The 23,318-nt window shown below is 45.7% G+C and overlaps 1 protein-coding gene across 6 annotated transcripts in view; it reads right to left on the bottom strand.

Annotated features, from left to right (window-relative positions):
• FAM110B (family with sequence similarity 110 member B) overlaps nt 1-22,158 on the bottom strand; it is a 141,402-nt gene extending 119,244 nt beyond the window's left edge. For 2 of the 6 annotated variants that reach the window (XM_053896549.1, XM_053896546.1), the window contains exon 1: nt 5,964-6,087. The gene's annotated coding sequence lies outside the window, so the exon portion shown is untranslated. Of the gene's footprint in view, nt 1-5,963; nt 7,054-21,906 lie in introns of those variants that run through there. The other 4 variants (XR_008420057.1, XR_008420058.1, XR_008420056.1 and 1 more) reach the window with 4 other exon arrangements.
• Between the last annotated feature and the right edge of the window lie 1,160 nt (nt 22,159-23,318).

Below are 23,318 nucleotides of genomic sequence, written 5' to 3'. Positions count from 1 at the left end.
GTCTTTGAATTCTTTTATATCCATCTCAAATCAATGTTCGCAAAAAAAACTAGGTATTGGATAAAAATACTACCGACTGATCAAAAAGTAACAGATAAGACAAATATAACACCCCCCCCCCTAAAATGAGGGGGTATATTATGTGGTATAATACACCACATAAGTTAAACAAGGGTTAAAAAGTGGTTAAACAAGGGAGTATTTATAGCTTAGTGGTTAAAGGTGTATGTTCTGTAGTCACACAATTCCCAACTTAAATCTCCGTTCTACTCAGAGTTGTCCCGAGTTCAAGGATAATACATTTACGACCACTGGCTTGAAACCCGAAATAGAGTAAATAATCCTTTATGGTTGGATCCTCAGTGGTAGTAATGTTATTGCAATGAACCCACTGCGATAGTATTAGGAAGCAGTGCCACTGGGGGGTCGTTAGGTCATGAGGGTGGAACCCTCCTGAATGGGATTAGTGCCCTTCCAAAAGAGACACAAGAGACCCCTTCTGCCCTGTGAGGACACAAGACAAGACAGTTGTCTACGGGCCAAGAAACGGGCCTTCCTGACGCACAGAATCTGCCCACACTTTGATCTTGGACTTCCCTGCCTCCAGAGCTGTTAGAAACAAATGATTATTATTTAAGCTACGCAGTCTCTGGTAGATCGTTACAGCAGCCCAAACAGACTAAGACAGCTCTGGGTTCACTTTATGTATGCATCTTTAACTTTTCCTGCTTCCCGACTTGCATTTGATCGGGCAGTTTCATGACTGAAAAGAAGTCTGTCTCACAGCAAGTGCCAGGGAACAACGTTTGATTTTATTTTTTATTCTCTTGCGGACTATCGCGTTTTATTGTCGGCTATCGGTAACTAGGGTTGGCTCATTAGAATTGCGTAGGTCCCAGATTTTCATCTTGGGAGAAAGGAAAAAGTGGAAGAATGTCACTCAGCACTTTCACTGTGGTAGGGTCCCCTCCCTAAGAAGGGAGAAAAAAGGGAGAGAAAACTTCCAAGGTAACCTGGCTACGCACCTACGTGACAACATCCCTCATGACCTTGTAAACTGAGCCTGCTTAATCAGACTGCATGTTTACGTGTGTTACCATATACGGGAGACAAAGAAATAGAAAATGTATAAAAAAAAAAAACTACGCCATGTGATGTGCGGCGCCCAGATCTTGGGGCACAAACCCAACTGAGCGGTGCCGGCATGAATAAAAGCTGCCTCCTGGATAAAAAGCCTCCGCGTCACGACTCTCTCTGTGTGAGAATCCCGCCACATTACCTTACACCAATCATCTGCCAGTGTTTTCCACCGGTTGAACCCCACCGGAACCCAGGGAGCTCACTGCTGGAGTTCAAAGTTTTGGGTATTTGCTTTAAAATAAATGTACAATGAGACTTCCATTTCCAATTACGACACGGAGCACGTAGAAAGGCCTTTGCTCTCATGGTAACGAGAAATTTCACCCGGACCAAATAAAAATATACTTTTCTGGGCGTCCAGCAAAGGGTAATAAATGCACAGAAGCCTCGATGACCCACATTCAATAAGAAACAAGCCCTTCACAGGCAAGCTGAAAGCCAGCCTAGGGTGCATGTCTGCCTAGGCTGAGCCTGGCTAGTCTGAAGAGGGGGGAGGAAGTAGTCCACGGACGGACCTGACCTGGCAGGAACACGAACAGAGACCAGAGTTACAGGACAGTGTGAACCGGTAGGACAGACAGACTGGAATCTGGAAGAACCAAAAATGCAGCAGCAAATCACCTTTCCTAGTAACTCTTCCAATCTACCCCCCATACCCTCCTGTGCAAAAGCAGACAAGAGAGCAACAGTGAAGACGCTAGAAAGCCAAGGGAAATCACAGAGCCCATGCATTCTCATGGTATTTCAATCTCTGAGGACAAAGGGGAATCAAAGCATCTAAAATGGTAGTCCAAGCCTCTCCCAGATGAAATGCTGAGATCATAAAAAAAAGGAGTATCAGGTGAACTCATTTTAATTAAAAGTATAACCCATAGTTTAGTTAAATTCTGAGGGATCTGAATATTCAGTTCCTCACCCTAATCTCCATTATGAAGAAAGAGCAGGCAGGCTCTGAGATCTGAACCAAACAAAATATTATACTTCAGTCTTTCCTGTTTTATTTACACCACCTAGGGTACAATTTTTAAAATTATGAAATATACAAAGAAACAGGAAAATGTGATCCATAATTAAGAATTAACACACGTCAATAAGAAAAGAAACATAGATGACTCCATTAATGAAATAAGTAGTTAAGAACTTTTTTAACGTTTATTTATTTTTGAGACAGAGAGAGACAGAGCATGAACAGGGGAGGGGCAGAGCGAGAGGGAGACACAGAATCAGAAGCAGGCTCCAGGCTCTGAGCCATCAGCCCAGAGCCCGACGTGGGGCTCGAACTCACGGACCGCAAGATCGTGACCTGAGCTGAAGTCGGACGCTTAACCGACTGCGCCACCCAGGCGCCCCAGTAGTTAAGAACTTTAAAACAACTACAAAAAATATATTGAAGAATATATAGAAAAATAGGGGTGCTTGGGTGCCTCAGTCGGCTAAGTATCCAACTCCTGATTTCGGCTCAGGTCATGATCTCATGTTCCTGAGATTGAGCCCCACGTCAGGCTCTGTGCTGACAACATGGAGCCTGCTTGGAATTCTCTCTCCCTCTCTGTCTGCCCTTCCCCCACCTGCAGCACACACACTCTGGCTCTCTCAAAAATAAATAAATGTTAAAAAAAAAGAAAATACGGAAAAATAAGTGTACAATGGGAGAATATCTGAGATACATTAGTACAGAACAGAAATTCTAAAACAGAACTAAATAAAAATCTAAAAATACAGCATTTGAATAAAAAGTTTCTTGGATGGGATATCTCCCGAGGCAAAGGAAATAAACGCAAAGGTGGGCTATCGGGACTACATCAAAATAAAAAGTTTCTGCACAGTGAAGGAAACAATCAACAAAACTAAAAGGCAACCGACGGAATGGGAGAAGATATTTGCAAATGACATACAGGATAAAGTGTTAGTATCCAAAATCTAATGAAGAACTTACAAACTCAACACCCAAAAAACAAATAATCCAGTGAAGAAATGGGCAGAAGACATGAATAGACACTTTTCCAAAGAAGACATCCAGATGGCCAACAGACACATGGAAAGATGCTCAACATCACTCAGGATCAGAAAAACACAAATCGCAACTATAATGAGATATCGCCTCACACCCGTCAGAATGACTAAAATCAACAACACAAGGAACAACACGTGTTGTCAAGGATATGGGGAAAAAAAGGGAACCCTCCTGCACTGCCAGGGGGGACGCAAACTGGTGCAGCTACTCTGGAAAACGATATGGAGTTTCCTCAAAAATTGCAAACGGAACTACTCTACCACCCAGTCAGGGCACTACTGGGTATTTACCCAAAAAGTACAAAAAAAAATTTTAATTCAAAGTGATACGTGCACCCCTATGCTTACAGCAGCATTATTTATAATAGCCAAACTATGGAAACGGCACAAGTGGCCGTCAATAGACGAATAGATAAAGAAGATGTGTTTTATACACACACACACACACACACACACACACACAGGAATATTATTCAGCCATAAAAAAGAGTGCAGTCTTGCCATCTGCAACAACATGGATGAATCTAGAGGGTACTGCGCTAATTGAAATAAATCAGAGAAAGACAAATACCATACGACTTCATTTGTATGTGGGCTTTCAGAAACAAAACAAATGAGCAAAGAAAAAAAGTGAGAAACACACCAAGAAACACACTTTTAAATACAGAAAACAAACTGATGGTGATCAGAGGGGAAGAGGGAGGAGGGATGGGTAAAAATAGGTGATGGGGATTAAATGGTACACTTATGATGAGCACTGAGTAATGTATAGAATTGTGAATCACTATATTCTACACCTGAAATTAATAGAACATGGTATATTAATAATACTGAGATTAAAAAGAAAAAATTAACAAAGTGAAAATCTGGAAAAAAAGACGTTTATTGGATGGGTCTGCTAATTGGACATTTCAAAAGAACAAGTCAGTAATCTTACATTTTCCATATTCAACAGAGAAAAAGAGAAGGAAAAAAAATGAACTAAGTAGCAACGACTTGAGAAATAATATCAAACAATCCAAAATATGAGTAATTAGAGGAGAGAGAATGATGGTATTTAAAATATTTTAAGGAATGTGAATGAAATGTACCAAATTTGAAAAACATCAAACCGCTAACTCAAGATGCTCATTGAATCCAAAGCAGAAAAATACAAAGAAAACCATACCGAGACATATCACGGTCTAATTTCTGAAAGCTAAACATAAAAACCAAAGGTATAATAAACAAACAAACAAACAAATAAATCAATAGCAAGAGGGAACAAACACATTACATACAAAGATATTAATGACGGCCGGTTTCTCATTAGGAGAAATAGAAGCCAGAATCTGTCACGAGCAGATTCACATTACAGGAAATGATGCAGGAAGTTCTTCGGGTTGAAGGCAAATGACACCAAACAGAAGAACTCCGATCTACAAGAAGGAGTAAAGAGTGTAGGCCTGGTAAAAGTGTGTATAAATATTTTAAAGGTTTTTCTTTTTTCTTTTTTTTTTTTTTTTTACCTTTTTTAAAAAAGATAATCGGCTACAAAGCAAAACATACTATTGTCTTGTGAGGTTGATAACTTAGGTAGAAGCAAAATACATAACAACAGATCAGCAGAGGGTAAATGGAAATGTATTGTTGTAAGGCTCTCAGATTAAACTGAAAGTTGTAATACGAATTCAGCATTAAATAGATGGATCCTTAGAACAACCAGTAAAAAATAAAAACAAACCTTGGCTAAACAGCCAAGGAGATAAAATGGCATACTAAAAAAATACTTGATAGGGGCGCCTGAGTGGCTCAGTCGGTTGGGCGTCCGACTTCGGCTCAGGTCATGATCTCACGGTCCGTGAGTTCGAGCCCCGCGTCGGGCTCTGTGCTGACAGCTCAGAGCCTGAGCCTGCTTTGGATTCTGTGCCTCCCCTCTCTCTCTCTTCCCACCTCTGCTCATGCTCTGTCTCCCTCTGTCTCAAAAATAAATAAACATTAAAAAAGATGTTTAATAAAAAATACTTGATAAATCCAAACTTAGGCAGAACGAAAGGACAAACCCATCAAATAAACAGAACACAAGTAACAAGAGAGTTGACTTAAAATTAGCCATATCAATAATTACATCTCTCCCGATTTCCCTACCCACACTGTGCAAAGTTCAAGCCCAAAGCAAAGCCAGGTTCTCGACTTCACCAATAGCCAAGCATCACCCGAGGGCCCTCCCCCAGAAATAAATAAGTCTAAGGCGAGGCCTTGGAATCTTTACTGTAAATATGTGTCTCAGGTGATTCCTACAAAAAAAGAAAAAAAAAAAACCAGTTTGCATCTCATCTGTACCTTCAGGTTTTCACACCGATGCGGACAGACACCCGGAGCCCCCGCGTCACGGGCTACGTGACCTTGGCAAGTCAATTCATCTCCCTCAACGAGGCTCTCCTCTATACAATGGAGACACCTCCACCTTTCAGAAGTGGAGCCGTGCCACGCCTCAAACCTAACAGGTGCTCAAGTCTTTGCTGAAGGAATGAACGAGAAAATGTGCAGCACAGGTACCGTGCCCACGTGCCCACGCTGCACGGTTCGGAAGCTAGTCCAAACGCCGCTACCTGGGCACACGGGGCTTCTCCATCCCTCCGACCTCCCCAACCCAAACATTTCAGCTTAAGCTGCAAAACTCAATTGCTTGGAGCATCCCCGACTGGCCCGAGCCGTTTCACGCTTCAGTTCCCTGACTTGGTCTGGCGCGTCTGGCTGCAATTTCCCTCCTGAATTTCTCCCCCCAGCCCCCCACCCCCAGCCCATCCCTTCACCTACGCAACACCTACCTTAGGGAGGTAGATGTGACTCAGCTCGGGGATGACCTTCCTCAGGAAAACTTCGCCGGGCACGTTCCCTTTTAGGCTAGCACATGCCGATCACCGCGCCTGGAAGCAATGAACATTGCAGGTGTCTCCCTAGAGCACTTCCTGGAGCAAAGGAGCACCTCGGCCAAAACCTGGGGACTACGGAGAGTTGGGGAGGGGGGGAGCCAGTCTTGGACATAGTGAAGAATCATTCCCTGGGGCTTCCTTGGCCAAGAATTGGACCTGTGACCGAAACAGTTCAAACAGGGGTAGGAAAGGCCCCCGGCGGGGAGGAACTGAGGTCCACCCACCCAACCAAGAGCCAGCCAGCATCAATGCACCCGGCACCCAGCTGAGCCCCCCTGGATGTAGCTCCTCCAGGCCCCGTCCAGGCTCCCAGTGGCCACAGCCCCAGCAACACGCTGACTGCAATTTCCCGAGACACCCCAGACCCCCACAGAAGTGGGAGGACGAGACACATCATTTTTTGAGCCACCAAGTTTCGTGGTCACTTCTTATGTAATAATAGATAGAGAATACAGATTTCACTTCAACTCCTAGCCTTCTTTTTGCTCCGTATACCCATTTATCTAAAAGTATCCGTTTCATAGATAAAAAAAAAAAAATCATCAAAGAGCCACAGAGGATACATGTTCTAGCTCCCGTTGGCCACACTCACCAAAGAGACGTCGGATTTCTCAGATTCTAAAATGGTTTAAAAGATACCCTAGTTTCTGTTTTGTGAGGTATTCAGATTAAATGGGTCGACGATATAATTACACCGTAAAAATAGAATGAGTCAAATGACATGATAAGGAATAGTTCGATATTCTTTGAATTACACTTGTTTCCAAATAGGACTTATTTTAATTATAGAATACACATTTCATTACTTTAAATCCTTGTAACTCTTTAAAGACATGTTTCAGTTCATGAAAGGCATTTTTACCTATGGACCCAAGAGTAAATTTAGAAATCACCTTTACTATATTCCTCCAAATTTAATCAAGTTAATGATATCTACATTAATTTTTGTTGAAATAAGAAAAATTATTCCAAGAGTGTAAATTTTATGTACCCTAAAACAAAAAGAGCCTAGCTGTTTCAAAATAAAGAACACCAAATTTATCAGCTAAAAAAAAAAACTCCCAAGGATACCATTTTGTAAAAAAATTTTTTATTTTTATTTTTTTGAATTTATTTATTTTGAACAAGAGAGTGCATGTAGGGGAGGGGGCGGGGGGGGAGAGGGGGAGAGAGAGAGAGAGAGAGAGAGAGAGGGAGAGGGAGAGAGAGAGAGAGAGAGAGAGAGAGGGAGAGGGAGAGAGAGAGAATCCCAAGCAGGCTCCATGCTGTCAGCACAGAGGCCAAAGCAGGGCTCAATTTCATGAGATCACGACCCAAGATGAAATCAAGAGTCAGACGCTTAACTGACTAGGCCATCCAGGTGCCTTTTTTTTGACATAAAAACATTTTTTTTAACCTAAGGAAGTAAGTATACTTTTGTGGCTCAAAGTTTTTATGTTAACGAAAACACCTCAGAATCACTACGTTTAAAAATATTTTATGAAAGCTGAATATGTTCCAGATTTCCATTAATTATTTTTATTTTAAAATAAAACACAGTTTTATCATAGTCTTGCTTCCAAGCGTCTAAAAATGTTGAATAAACGGTACTCTGAAAAGCAAATCATAACTCAACTGATAATTTTTTCTTTTTCTTTTTCTTTTTTTTTTTTTAGAAAGAGAGAGAGCATGAATGGTAGAAGGGAGAGAGACAGAATCTCCAGCAGGTTCCATACCCAGCGCAAAGCCTGATGCGGGGCTTGATCTCACAACCCTGAGATCGTGATCAGAACCAAAATCAAGAGTCGGACGCTTAACGGACTGAGCCACCCAGGCAACCCCTCAACTGATATTTTAAATGTGAGTATCCACACAGACTAAAGATGAAAGCAGAATGGTTAGGGGAAAACATACATACGCACAGCTTATTAAGCAGAAGTGTTCCATTAAAAATTATGAGCTTTGTTTCAGATTCTTGATGGGAAATGAAAGCCTGTGATAAGGCAGATCTTTGTCGGGAGAACGTCTGTAACTCTGCCCTCTGCGGCATTTTCCCACAAGACATCCACCTCCCATGAGCCTCCCTCCCTCCCTCCTGCCCAGGATCCTGCAAAGTTTACTGTGCCTGGGGGCTCTCAGGGTAGCACCATGCACCCCTAAAATGAGGATTTCACCCCGATCAGCAGTTTGGCATCCACAGGGAACCTGTTAGAAATGCAAACTCTCAGGTCCTCCCTGGACCTTCTTAATCAGAAACTCTGGGAGCCGACTGGCAATCTGTATTTAACCCTCTAGGTAAGTCTGCTGTTTTGGAGTCACTGGCCCGGATCCAGGGCTCCCACAGCCACCTGTGTGCATCACTGTCACCAGCAAACTCCGCAGTGCCCCCCAATTCCTACCCGAAGAAGGTAGCCCGGGACACTACAGAATCCCAGACGGTCTTACTGGGTCGACAGTGTGGATCACTGGATTAGGCAGTCTTGAAGGCCCTTTCGAGGAAGAGCTGTTTCGCCAAGTCAGCCCCAGTAGTTCCCGTTTTGCTTGGGCACTTGCCAAGCCAGAGAGATTGGAAGGCAAGAGAACTCTGCACCCGCGGCTGCCGGGATCTTGATGCACAGAAAATCCCTGATCCCAGGAGACACAAGCTCCAGTCTCGTTTCCGGCACGGTGACAGATGCCCCAACCTGAAGGCCAGCCGCTTTGCCCCTCTCCTACTCTGCTTACAAGCAGTTATCAGTTTACTTTGGTGTTAAAGAGAGATGTGACCTTATTTTCCAACACCGTGCCCCTGAGAGAGTGCCCTGAATAGATTCTGTTAAGTCTACCGTGGAGCAGATTCAGCTTGCGAGGCATCATGAAATAAACCCAAAATGAGAAGTCAAAAACATGCCGCTAGAAATGGCGACAGCCATGGGGGTTGTGGGTGAAGCTGGGAAGTCAGGATGAAAACAACCTGGGTCTCAGCGTAGGGGACAGAAAGCCCACTGCCCAGCTCCCTCCGAACCCCCACTTCCCCATCCCAACAACGGAAAGTCCACTTTATAAGGCAGCCCATTCTGATCTGGGGCAGCTGTGACCTTCATTAAGTTGAAACCCGCCTCCATATCACTTTCCCCCGTGGGTCTTGGCTGGGCACCCGGCAGAGCATGCAGTCACTAATCCCTCCACCCCACAGAGGCTTTTCGAGTATAGTCAACCACTGTGTACTGAGCCCAGAAATGTGCCGGGCTGGGCGTCTGGACAGGAGAGTAGCCCATCTCCATCCGACGAGATGTGCGGGTCGGGGGACGGCCATTGGGATATCCCAACCCTCCCCACCCCCCCATCCTCTTACACTGGCCTCGGCACTTGCTGTTATATTTCGTGTTTGATATACATAGGTAAAGATTCTGGAACACCAGGTATTCGCCTTCATTTGCGGTACTGAAACAAATCTTTAAGTAAAGCCCAGTCAGTCTCAGTTGCACCCTGTCTAATTCCAAAACAGCCTGTCTGGGTGGGAAGGTGCTCCAGGAAAACCCATCAGAGGGTCACCAACAATCCCTCTCAAGCCTGGGGGGGAAGCAGGGTTGGCAGAGGGGACATCCCAGGGGACGGTGAAATGCAGGAGCTCTGAGAACAGCTCCAGGCAGGGAGGCACCTGCCCGAGAAGGCAAATGTGGGAATGCTCACTCCACCTTGCCACCTCAGGGAAATGAGACACGGACCCCGGGAAAGGGAAGAGCAGGCTGGGGGGGGGGGGGGGGGGGCAGGGAGAACGCCTCCTTCTGCCCACTGAGTATATGCTCTATACCAGCTTTTCCACTCCCCAGTGACTTGAAGATACCACTGGTGCTACCTTTTGGCCCCAGTGTCCCTGTAGGCGGGACCATAGCAATACCGACACAGCAGTGTTGTTGTCAGAAGAAATGGGTAACCTCAGGTGACCACCAGCAGCCCCCCCGCCAAGGCACAGGATCCCAAGGGTATGCCTGCCTCACGCTCCCGTCACCACACCCTCCCAGAGAATGCACTGCTCGTGGCCCAGAGACATCGCCAAACCCCCCTTTGAGATGTTCTACCCAAGAGGCAATTAAGTTGGAAGAAATTTTCTGCCACAGGACTCCATAAAACTTGTAATTGGGGATGGGAAAAAAGAAATGACCTCTAAATATTTTTCACACCCACAAAAGATAAAGAATTAAACACCTGACCGCCCCAATGTAAATATTTAGTATGCAAGTTTCAACAAGGTCACATAGGTAACTCCTACCTTCCGAATACAAAGGATTTTCAACAACCAACTTATAGACCAAAAATCACATTAAGAACTCCTCTGGTTTTACCGTGAACCCTGCCCTCTTTCACGAAAGATGTGAGATACCTTTAAGAAAAATTGTCATCAGAGGGAACCAGGTAGTTTAAGAACCTAGAGAAAATTAAAGCACAGAAACCGGTCAAGACAGAGAAACACTACACATAGTTTCCTACTAAGCCGCTATAGGTGAGCTTAAATTTTGCTTCAAGTTTATTGTTTCTGATCAAATTATTTGCCTCACGTGTTTCTGACGCATTTTCAAGTGTGTAAAGTGTAGAACACCCCGGCTGGTAACAGTGCAAGAGGTACTTACTGACGTCTCCACCAAAATACAGAGGGAGATGTCATGGCCACCTCTGGAACAGTCTTCAACCCAAACAGAGGGCAGGAGGGACAAGAGGGCCACGCTGTCAGGAAGATGATTCTAAAAGGATCCAAGATAACTCCTGGCCACCCAAATGCTGCCTAGCGCCACCTACGTGGAAGGTCAAAGTTGACAAAACCAAAGCAGTGGAGGGGCTCCGTAAACCCGTGAAAGAATCTTCCCCAACAAATAAGCCTCTTGGATTGTTAAGAGCTCAGTCGGTTCATAATTTTCAACGGAGGGCCCAAAAGCCCGGCCAGAAGGCAGATGACGTGCTTCTGTCCCTAGCGAGCAAAGCCAGAATGTTCTTTGAGAAGTAACAGTTTTGAAGGACCCACTCTAGTACATGGGCCCGGTGAACCCGGATGTCTACTTGAAATTTGCTAAGAGGGTAGATCTTAAATGTTCTCGCCACACACACACACACACACACACACACACACACACACACGGTAACTCCGTGAGGTAGTGGATGTGTTACTTAGCTTAACTGTGGCCACCATTTCATAATGCATACATATGCCAAAACTTCACGCTGTATATCCTACGTATGACTTTTCTTTGTCCATGGTAATTCAGTGAAGCTGGAAGAATATAAATAAAACCAATTAGGGAAAAAAACCCTCTCATAAATGAAGGTGCCATATATGTTAGATATGAGGCATTAAGGATAACGATTTTAGTTTCAGACCAATTAATACTACGCCATTCTCTGGGGCCGCAGAGGTGAGGTGCCTACACACACACGCCTCTACCGATGCGTTACCAGCGAGTGTGCGACTTTATTGGAGGTTTTCTTTCTCGCCAGAGGAAATTTTGAGGTTAGGGACGATGTATTATTAATTTTTATTCTCAGCACCCAACGGAGCGCCGTGAGCACATATAAACTCAATAAATGTGTTCGCTGAATGGGATCCAGACCATTCGGCAGAACGTGGCTGGTGTGGCATGCCTCCTTTCAGACCTGGTCAAACTTGACCTCTTCACAGACGACCTTCGTTTCTGTTCCCTCGTGTCACCCAAATGGAACAGGCTCTACGGGAAGCCTGAGAGCCTCCCCACCTGTTCCTGACACCACAATCAACACAAGATATTCTGAGAACCGAGTTCAACCAGCTACAGACACAGCCACGCAATCAACCACAATTCTATGGGCTCCACGTTGCTCTCGAGCTGATCAGCGGAGATGTTTCAAATGTTTTTACAGAAAGCCAGATAGAAATCTACAGAATCATTCCGATCTTCTAGGCTAGTAACCTTATGAAAAAAAAATGAGGTTAGCTTGGCATGATTTGTTCTTCGTGAAACGATTCTTGCTTTCAGTTATGACTATTCCCTTCCCTGCAAGTACACAACCATCTGCTTAACACTATGTTTTAGAACACTGCCAAGGATAGGGAGTAAAATAATTGAATTGTAGAGTCTAGAACGGCATCCTCCCATGGAAATATAATGCAAGCCACAGATGTGAGCCATATATGTCATTTCAAATCCTCTTGGTAGGTATATTAAAAATTAAAAAGAAGAAGATGAAATGAATTTTGACAGCATATTTTATTCAACTCAATCAATCCAAAATATCATTTTCACTTGTAATATGAAAAATATTAATGAGTGATTTTGCATTCTGTTTTCAAACGAAATCTGCAAAATCTGACATATCACACCTGCAGGATATCTGAAGTCATGCTAGCCACACAGCCAGTGCTCAGGAGTCATGGGTGGCCACCATATTGGACAGTGTGGGTCTGGAATCTCTTGTCACTTTCTGAAAAACCAGGGCATTTATCTCGATTCTGGCACCTCTCGCCTTCTCCGTGATCTCTCGGGATTATTACCAAGAGTAATGCCTTGATTTCAGCCGCCAACTCCTTTGGCATCTGAGAAGTCATTCACCTCAATCTTGAGATGCAAAACCACTCAGGTAGCTTAAGGCTGAAGCAGATATTCACAAGAATAAGTCATGAGGCAGAGATCTACCTTTATGCCCTTGCATTCAAGTTATTTAAACATCATAAAAAACAAGATTGTTTCTTCTGCCCTTTTTCATTCAGACCATATGTGGTCAGGGAAAATAATTAAAGAGGAGACATGACAGAAGCCTTTTTGGGTGGCCAGGATTGCATGAAGCAGAGCGGAGGGGAAGGGGCGCCGGAGGCAGAAGAAACAGCAGGTGCAATGCAGAGAGATGCCAGAGGCACACGGGAGCCACGCTGGGAAGAACAGGAATGGCACGTTAATAAGACTTTGTTTTGAGCATGCGGTCCGGGCTTGGAGCAGGTGGACAAGGTGATAGACGGATACCTCGGCTAATTTTGGAGACGGTACAAGAGAGGCAGGAAAGGGAAGAAGGTTCAGGGCAGGACCACGAAACAGAAAGGAGAAGATGGCCAAGGAATGGACTAAGGTGGAAGATGCACTGAGAATGCAGACAGGCAGGGGGCTCAGTCACTTAAGCATCCTACTCTCTGAACCGGCTCAGGTCATGATCTCAAGGTCATGGGATGAGCCCATGCTGACAGTGTGGAGTCTGCTTGCGATTCTCTCTCCCCCTCTCTCTCTCTGCCCCTCCCCCACTTGCCCATGCTCTCTTTCTCCTTCTCTCAAAATAAATACACTTAAAAAAAAAAAGAATGCCGAGACGGGCAAGCAGGAGAGATATTTCAGACTCAGGGACAGAGAGGATGTCAAAGGAGACCAGGGTCCTAACTTCAGTATTAAGATGCTACGCATGAGCTGGCATGAACCATCCATCTGAAGGCCCCTCTCCCTCACGGGGCACATTCCTGATGTCAGCGTCAGCTCAGATGCAGGGGAAAGAATTCACCCCTTTCCGAAGACAAGCTTTTCATGATTCCTACGTTGTCATTTCATTAGACCACAAAGCATCGACTGATCGATTGAAAATCTATGAGCACAGACAAAAGTTGTCTTGCTTGCGAGTATGTTTGCTATGTCAGGTTTGAGGAATTTACCCTTTTATTGGGAGAGGGGAGTTTCTTACAGGAGTTTTGCTTCTTTACTTATCAAAATGCAAGGGGAAAAATGCCTGCTGACATCATATTCCCTTTATATGACTTTCTGTTCCAAGACCGGATAGAGGGGCTGAAAAGTGATGGAGAAAAGAAAACGTGATGAAGCTAAAATAAAAATAAAAATAAAATAAAATAAAAAGATGAACGTTTGCTAAGCTTTCTTTTTCTCCTAAAATAAAAAAGATGAACCTTTGCTTCATTGATGGTGCGTCCCCCATGTCACGTAGGCATCGCTGGGGTACACGGGACGCCGTTTGCAAAGCACACGGACAATTTCAGCACGGGCACCCAGACACTTCAGAGGACGGACAAGGTCAAAAGCAGCACTGAGGTCACTTCCATTCTCCTGCAACAGGCAGTGGCCTGGCATGAGGACTAAAGAAGTGTACCCATCAACCTGACTGGGCCACCAGGTGCCCAGATACTTGGTTACGCAAGAGTGTGCTTGGAAGGATGTTCCTGGGTGAGATTAACACTTGACCCTGTCCACTGAGTGAAGCAGACTGCCCTCCCCGCCCCACCCCCTGACGCGGGTGGGCCTCATCTAGTCTGTGGAAGGCTTGAATACCACAAAAGGGGAGAAGGGACAATCTGATCGCTGCCAGACTCTGTGAGCTGAGACATCGTCTTGCCCTCCCCTCACACTGGAACTTACACCATGGGCTCCCCTGGGTCTCCAGGCTCCAGGTGACAGATCTGGGACTTCCCAGCCTCCCTACTCGCACGAGCCACTTCCTTATAATAAATCTCCCTTAAAAAGAGACGGAGATAGGGACAGAGGCAGAGACAGCAACCTATCGATTCTGTTTCTCAGGAGGATCCTGACTAACACAAGGTCTGTATGAATCTGGTAAAATACAAGGTCCAAATTAAAATGAAGATATTCAAGTATTTCGGACACCAAATGTATAAACACGTCTCATCACGTCTTGGTGTCCTGACCTTACAAGGTCTCGGTGATGCCGTCTCTCGATCGCTAACTCGCGGTACCTAAACACCTTTTGGGAAAGGTCCGAAGGGCAGAGAGAGCTTTTCAACAGCTGAATGCCTCGCGTTCAATGCCTCACATGAACTCCTATCACTTCGGTGGAATATTCACGTAAAACCAATTTCCAAACAACACAGGTTGATACGTACTTCAACTTACCACGAGATGCAGATGCGTATGGTTGGAAAACTCTTCCCCCTACAAGAGCTATACATTTCAATCCGCTAACAGGAATCAGATAGAATAAAATCTCCACGAAATTAAATAACTGAGCTGCTAGACAGCTAGCTGATCCCTTCAAAGATGGTGGCCACGCTGACCAAAGCACTAGGAGAAGGTTTACGTGGTCACACACCCGATACGCGCTGCAGGTTGGACCGAAGCCCGCAAAAGCGAGGAATCGCACCCGGGAGCGGCCATATTCAGAACCGACACAAAGATCTCTCTTCTCCTCTCATGGTCACTACACAAGAACAAAATTTATTGGGAAGAATAACATCTGATTCTGAAAAATCACAACATTCCAATGAATGAGCACTGGAATGAGCACGGGCCAGGGGACAGATTAAAAGGATTTTTTAAATCCCCAACTCACAGTCAAGAGGACAATGAGCTTTCCCATTTCACCTTGTTCTGACCGCGTAGTCAAGACACAGAAGCGTTGTCAGGATTCACTGGTATTTCTCAGCACGTCTGAGTTCCTAGTTTCCAACGGTCTGTTTCTGACCCACTGTGGAAGCGCTGACCCCCTGGTAGCCAGGGAAGAAAGAGCTTGTACGTGTATTGAATAAACATGCACACACGTCCACGACTGTGGAGTGTCTGCACTGAGATTTGAAAATACGTCCTTTGATATTAGTCACTAAACTCCACCCAAAGACTGCAATCAACAAGCAAGTACCGTGAAAGATTAAAAGCCTGGAAAAGAATATACAAATAATTCCCTTTTGCAAAATACACACAACATGAAAATGCCCCAACCAAAGTCATGGTGATGAGATGGGGCATCACAAGTAACTGAATATAACTCAGAAGCAGGGGAGATAGCCCACAGTCCACACAGCTGACCGGGCAGGTCTATGAGGCTGACGGCTGAGGCCACAACGTCAGGGCCGGCTTCTGGAATGGCCAGCACTGTTTCCCAAGCACTGGTTGCGTTTTAACGGCGGGTGCATTTCTCTATCGTGTCTGCTCTTGTGGTTTTTACAGAGGGACTAGGTGCCTGAAAGCTGGCATCTCAGACTTTAGGGCCTTCGAGGTCCCACAGGCAAGGACCTCCTCACCTCGCACCCCGGTCGGAAAGCCTGCCAGGTGCTTGGCACAGTTTCCGGCCACGTGGATTCAGCAGCTTCCGTGACAGCATCCCTCTCACCCTGGAAACTGTATTTTCAATATGTAAACAAATCCCACAATTTCAGCGAGGCATGAGGGCTGTGCAGAAAATGCGGCAGGACGATGGGAAAGAGGGAAAGAAGGGTGGTCGGAGAACGGGCGACCTCAGCTTCAGCGGTCAGGGTGAGTCTCTGAAAACGTGACTCTCGTCCTGTGACCCGTGTGATGAGAACATACAAGAGCGATGGACGGGGGCGCCTGGGTGGCTCAGTCGGTTCGGTGTCTGACTCTTGATTTTGGCTCAGGTCAAGATCTCGATGGTTCATGAGTCTGACACCCGCCCCCTCCCGCCCTGGCTCTGCACTGATGGAGTGAAGCCTGCTTGGGATTCTCTCTCTCTCTCTCTCTCTCTCTCTCTTTCTCCCCCCTGCCCCACGTTCTCTTTCTCTCTCTCAAATAAATAAATAAACATTTAAAAAAGAGACAGATGGAAAAAGGCACGAAATCTACGAGACAGTAACACGTAACAGCAACTCATCTCTGTGGAGCACCAGGCATTGGGCAGCATCATCTTACTTAACCGTCACGGCAATCCGATGCTATACGTCATCCCCGTTTTACAGATCAGGAAACTGAGGTTCCAGAAGCCTCCACAACTCACTCAAGTTCACACAGAGCCGATCTCCGCACCCAGAAAAACTCAACTATAAAACCTCCTCTCAGTCTGTCGGTCATGGGCTCCACTACTTGCTGGCTTACAGCTAAGTGTTTGGCCTGGAATCCGCATGGCCCTGACCGAGCCCTCACCCTGCCCTCACCCTGCCTTGCTCCCAGTGTAACAGAAATAAAGCTTGTAATTCCCAAGGGCTCTGCCACCCCGTTCTGAATGTGCACACAGCGTCGGCGACTCCCCTTGAATCTGACGAATCCGGGCCGTCCCAATTTCCTTTATCTCTGACACCCACAGTCTGTTGTGCGTCTGGGGGCAAAAGAATCTGTGAATGCCTTCTCGACACGTTTTTAAAGTATCAGAAAGACTGCTTCCACCGGATGCAATTGCCTAGCTTCCAATCCTGAGGTAGGGGATTCCACTATATATGACCCCCACCCCCACCCCGGCCCAGGTCCTTCCAAATAACAGGATTCGGTTTGTATCACTGATACGCAAATAGAAATAAAACAGAAAGCAGCAAGGCCCTCTCAGCGTGAGCTCCAGAATGTACCCTATTTCACCGATTCTAAGACACATCTGTTTTCCCATTTTAATACCTTGAAATGAGGATTCATATCACAGCGGGTGGTGCATCACAGTTTAACTGGTAGTATGTTTTCTCTTCTTAGCGTGCCATGCGATAACAATGCATCTTAAGATCAACAGTGGGTTAGGTTAGGAGACATTCAAAATGGTGCCAATATCAGGTTCCCCACCCCTCATCGCCTTTCGTTCCTTCCAGCCCAACTGGCTGGTCACCACAACAGCTTTCTCATTGACTCCCCATTTCCGCTCTTTCCCGACAGTCCATTCTCCAAAAGGGGGGCCACATGAGCTGCCGGAGCCCGGTCCTCCTTGCGTCCCACCCTCCAGCAGCACCCACGACTTTAGAATAAACAGAAACTCTCCCCTCCATGGCCTTCAAGGCCCTGCTGACCTGGTCCCTCTGCTGCAAGTTCCCGTTCTTCACAAATGCAGGTTCTGTCTGCCTCAGGGCCTTTGCACAAGCCACCCTCTCTACCCAGGGACCTTCCAGAGGTTGCCCCCCCCCTCCTTTTTTTTCACTTAAGGCTCAGCTCAAACATCCTTCTTGGAGCCCTCCAAGACCACCCAGCCCAGTTCAGATGGTTACTGTCATTATTTGTTTGTTTATCTTATTATCTTTTGCTTCCACTCATGCCATAAAGCCTAAAAGAGGTAGGAACCTTGTCTTCCTTGGACACTGCTTATCCCCAGTACCCAGGCAGGTGCACAAAGGATCCTCTATAAATACCCATTTAACATAATAACCATAATAGAAGACATTACTAAGCTACATTTATGTGTATAGTTACTTTTTATTTTTTTTTTAAGTTTATTTATTTATTTTGAGGGAGGGGGCAGAGAGAGGATCCCAGGCAAGATCCCCACTGTCACCACAGAGCCCAATGCAGGGCTCCAATTCACAAACTGTGAGATTATGACCTAAGCCGAAATCAAGAGTGGGACACTTAACTGACTAAGCCACCCAGGCGCCCCTCATAGTTACTTCCTTTTCATTAAGTTCCAGCCAATGGGACAAAAAAAATGCTGACAATGATCATTTTGAAGTGTATCTGTGATTCTTCCTGAAAAGTCAAAAAAAAAAAAAAAAAAAAGAGAGAGAGAGAAAGAACAAAGAAAGAAAGAAACTTCCAGTGGGGCTTATGAGGAGCAAATGCTTTGCCTTCCCAGATAACCACTCAGAAATTTCCCATATGTTTCTAAATTGTATCTTTAAAAGCTTTATCTAGACTGGATAATTTCAAAACCCATTGATTTTGCTCGGATGTATATATAAAACATACCACAGAATTCTTATAATTCTTCTAGAAAACCTGTCGGCCAAGTGACATACTGTTTCCTTTTGCTCAGTATTCACCTTTGAACTTCCCTCTAAAGTGTTTACAATTTTAAACCCCAGCTTTAGCTCCAGTTCCAGTTTAAAATTGTTTAAATCATCCACATGGTCACTATTTTTATCACTAACATACACTGGAAAGAGGAAGCAATTTGTTTCATCTACTAACTACTAAAGTTTCCAAAACAAAACAAAACGAAGAAATGAGTCTTATGTCTTTGAATGCTGTGGTCTTCTGTAATTCTCTTTATGAGACTCAATGTTAAAAACGTGAACATTACATTCGTCCTTTCTCACAAGAAGGAGGAAATCTAACGTGTCAGAAAAGGAAGATACATGACGTAAGGTCATTCATGCTGCGTTACAAAAGATCATCTAGAAACAAACCCAGGCTTAAAAACAGGAGGAAAATGTATTCTGCAGAAATTCTGAAGCTTTGCCCATACCTTAATTATCTGCAGTTACCTGCGTGGATGATGACACACACACACAAAGAAAAATTGTATTTCTTACCACTTTCTCCCCAATCTTCCGGGCCGGACGATCCTGTAACGTATCCATCCAAACCTCAGAATCAACGCTACCTTTAGTTTCTTTGGTAAACATTTTGGGCAGAATTTGTGTTCTGTTCTGAACAATTCCCCCAGACGACTTCTTTGTATTTCTATAGCAATGTCAATTTTAGTGGCTGCGAGAAACACGAAATTAGGCTCTGGCTAAAATGTCAGGTTGAAAAAAATGAGCCCGCTGAACGAAGTGTTCATCCAACGTTTCATTCATCACCATAACGTATTTGATTATTTGATGTTTTTAAGTGATCAAAATGAAAAACAGGTCCTTTAACCCAAGGGAAAGAAAGTCAGTGGGGGTTCAAGGAGGCTAAGACTTTCACCAGATCCCCTGAGCCAGAAAGCCAGAAACAGTCCTAACACTACCTTCACCCTCTAGGCCATGTGCACCCGCCTTTACATAGTTCAAGAAAGTCAAACCTGCCGTCCTTCTCCTCAACCCTCTTAAAATAAGGAGGCTTTAATAAAGTATTGCAAAATCTTAAGAGGTGGCCTCTAAACACTAAAATTAGCTTAAGGTCTCCTGCCTCGTACCCCTTAATGACTAAGCACTGGTCAAGAACTTCAAAGCATGTCACTTGGTTACGAAGAAGAGATCTGTTGGTATCAGACCCAAAAAGAATGTAGGGGAGCACCTCCAAGACAGAGGTTATCCCCCTCGGTGTGGTGGAAAGATTCAGGGGCTCCGGGGCACACACGGCCCAGGGGTAAAACCACTGCGATTCACCCAGTCACTTTGCGTCACCAGCAGAAAGGAGATAACAACTATCCTGCCTTGGAAGAAAGAGAACATGCCGTCAACTGCCCAGAACGAGGCCGGTCCCCGAGCCGGCCCACAGAGACAACTCAGATTACAGTCCAGAAAGCCTTCTTCTTCTGAGTCCTCTTATTCACTTGCTACCCTTGGTGCTGTACTAAATAGAATGGATATATTTTTTCTCGGATGAGTCATGGCTTTGCAGAGCTTCAGATCCTTCGTCCTGCATATCAATTCTCATTGCATCATACCGGGAGTCAGAAAACTGGTAAAAACGAGAATAAACGAGAAGTTGTTCTCTCTCTATTTTTTTTAATGTTTGTTTATTCATTTTTGAGAGAGAGAGAGATAGGGAGGGGCAGAGATAGAGAGAGAAGGAGGCAGAATCCCAGGCAGGCTCTGCACCATCAGCACTGAGCGGGGCTTGAACTCATGAACCGTGGGACCGTGACCTGAGCCAAAACCAAGAATCGGATGCTTAACCGACTGAGCCACCCAGGCGCCCTGAGAAGCTGTTTTCTTAAATCAAGTCATGACGTAACTGGGTTTCTTATCATTTGTTTCTCTCTCTTAAAAGTTAAGTATTGAAAAAAGGTCCAGGTTTATAGGGTGTCAGGGTGGTCAGAGGGTTAAGGCGTGAGACTCCTGATTTCAGCTCAGGTCATGATCTCACAGTCGTGAGATGGAACCCCTTGTCAGGGAGCCTGCTTGAGATTCTCTCCCCCTCTCTCTCTGCCCCTCCCCTGCTCTAAAATTAAAAATTAACAAACATTTTTTTTAAGTCCAGGTTACTTGGAGATCCTCTGGGCTCAGAACAATCAACCTTATCCTATCACGGAAAAAAATGAGAGTAAAGAGTACGGTCGATCAAGTAAGATTTTTACAAGCACCGTTCGTCGTAACACCTGAATACCGTGGCTTTTCAGAGAGAAAAGTGTGGCCAAGTAAACAGTCTAAAAAAGTTGGACATACAAAGGACAGATTTTTTACAGAGTTTATTCCTAAGGAGGCTGTTAGGATCGGTGTGGCGGGAGTATATTTTGGGGAGAGGGCAAACAATGGGATTACTAAATTAATCCATCCCATTCTCCTGGACCACAAATTTGCCTCGTCTATACCAGCATTATCCACAGCTCCACCTACCTGCCACACTGTATCTACAGCAGCTATAGTATGGCCGGGCCCCAAAAGTTAATGCCATGCCTTTGCTTAGCTAAGTAAACTGTTTGGGAAAGAGAGAGATATCGTTTCAAAGTTAAAAGGGCTGGGGGCAGGGGGAGAAAACCTCACAATGAATGTACACTTCCGACAATCTTTTAAAATATCTAGGTAGCAAACGTAATCGTTTGGGTACAGACACTCGGCAAGTAAGTCGTTTTAATTTTTCTTATGTTAGCTAATTAGGCTGCTCTAGAGATTTAAAGTGCAAGTAAGAATTACAGGATCTGGTTGATGTATATACGGGGCACACATTTGTATTTTATTCCCTTTTGACCCAGCGGGAGTTACCTAACCGTTGTGCCAATATGCTTCTTTCAAGTACAAATGGAAGTATTATTGTCAACCTAGAGAATGAGGGGGTTCAGAATGGGGTCCAGACTGGGTTTCTCCCAATGGCCAGGCTTCTCCTCAATTAGGCCCTTAAGGATAATTAAGTCTCCTTATTATGAAATGTACCTGGATAGGACTGTTCAGGACTATGTGCTGGCCTGTACAGATCTCCTTATTGTGCAGAAGAAAACACGCAACAGATCGTCAGTCATAACAAAACAACAACCCAATCTCAATTCTGATCTAAAATTAAACCAATACTTAAAATAGACCATGACTTAGAAATTCTTCCATTTTAAAAACAAAAACAACTGTACAGAAAAACACAGGGACTGATAACAAAAATTAAAAAAAGAAAAGTAGGGTGCTACTCACCTAGCACTGGGTTTCCGGCACTGCTCAAAGCGCTTTACCGATGATCAGGTTGACAAAGCACGGCCACCTCCCTGTTCAATTAGTGACTTTACTGTTGTAAGATCCATACTAGCACCAGAAATATCGTAGGATAAATCAGTGGGGATGTTACGGACAAAGAATTCTGGCTTATCATCACCTCGCCCTTAGGTTAAAATAATTATGCTTATTAATAAATAGCTCATCTGAATGACCAGGGGTTGTGATGTCACAAAATATATACAAGTTAGTACAGGTATTTTCCATAGAATGACTCTAAGTGTGAATTGGGGCGGGGGGGGGGGGCGGTGCGGAGGGAAAGGCTGAATAGGTATCTTGGACACCAACAAGGGAAATGGGGAAAAGCAAAGTCATATTATTGATATTGCAAAAACGCTTAGTCTACTACCACATTGCCCTTCTCAAAAACAGACCAGTTTGCAGTCCTTACAATGCCAGCCATGCAATGTTGTCACAGATGTGTGCCAGATTTTGCACAGGGCATGGCCGCGGTGGGGGGGGGAAACCCAGTTTGCCTGGATCTCAGGCAGCGAAGAAAGCCCGTCCATTTCTGCGGCTCACGAAACGAGTCACAACTTGAAAGGGTTAAGAAGCCGGGCACCAGGTGTTTTTCCTTCCACTTTCCCCGAGTAACTGAAGCACACGGCAAAGTCACCCCTGCCACCCTCCCCGCAAGCCTGCGCAGAGGCACCACTGTCACTGCCATTTCCACCACGCTGCTCCTGCTCCGACAACAATCGGCGGGCACCAGGCTGGGCAGCGGGCACCGGCGCCTCCCCACAGCCTGCAACGCGCGGTGCTGCGAAGTTATGAGCTCCGCTGGGTGACGGGGGGCACGAGTGAGCCAAGGATACTTTCATTCCCTCTCGAATCTGTGTGCTTTCAAAGAAAGTGGAGACGAGGGAGGCACGGGCGGAGCCGGAGGGGGGCAACCAAATACAAACTTTCAGAGCCTCTGAATCTGCATTTCTTGCCAGAATTGCCCAGCCGGCGATCAGGAGATCCAGACACACCCCCCCCGCCCCCCCACCCCCACCCCAACAAGTATTCAGCCCCGGAAGCTGCAGACCCCGCGAGGAGACGCGGTCCCTCGCCTGCCCGCTCCCCCAGCAGCAGGCAGCAGGCGCGCTCGGGGAGCCCGCCGCTCGCGCCCCGCAAGCCCGCCCGGCTCCGCAGCGCCCCTGCCCGGCCTCCCCGCCCAGCCCGGACGCGCAGCCGGGCGCCTCCCCCCTTCGCGGCCCACACCGCCGGCCGGGGTCCGTCCGGGCCAGCGCGGCTGCGGGACCGGGCCGGACGGACAGCCAGGCGCGGCGCGGAGGCTCGGGGGCGGACCCGGCTGCGTTCCGGCCGCGCGCGCCTCCCGCATTGTCCGC

The sequence above is a fragment of the Panthera pardus genome, unplaced genomic scaffold (genome assembly GCF_024362965.1).
Source record: "Panthera pardus isolate Hobbes unplaced genomic scaffold, ASM2436296v1 HiC_scaffold_7, whole genome shotgun sequence".
In the NCBI taxonomy this organism is placed as follows: domain Eukaryota; kingdom Metazoa; phylum Chordata; class Mammalia; order Carnivora; family Felidae; genus Panthera; species Panthera pardus.
Note: the sequence above shows the minus strand (reverse complement) of the source record. Positions and strands in the feature narration are given on the sequence as shown.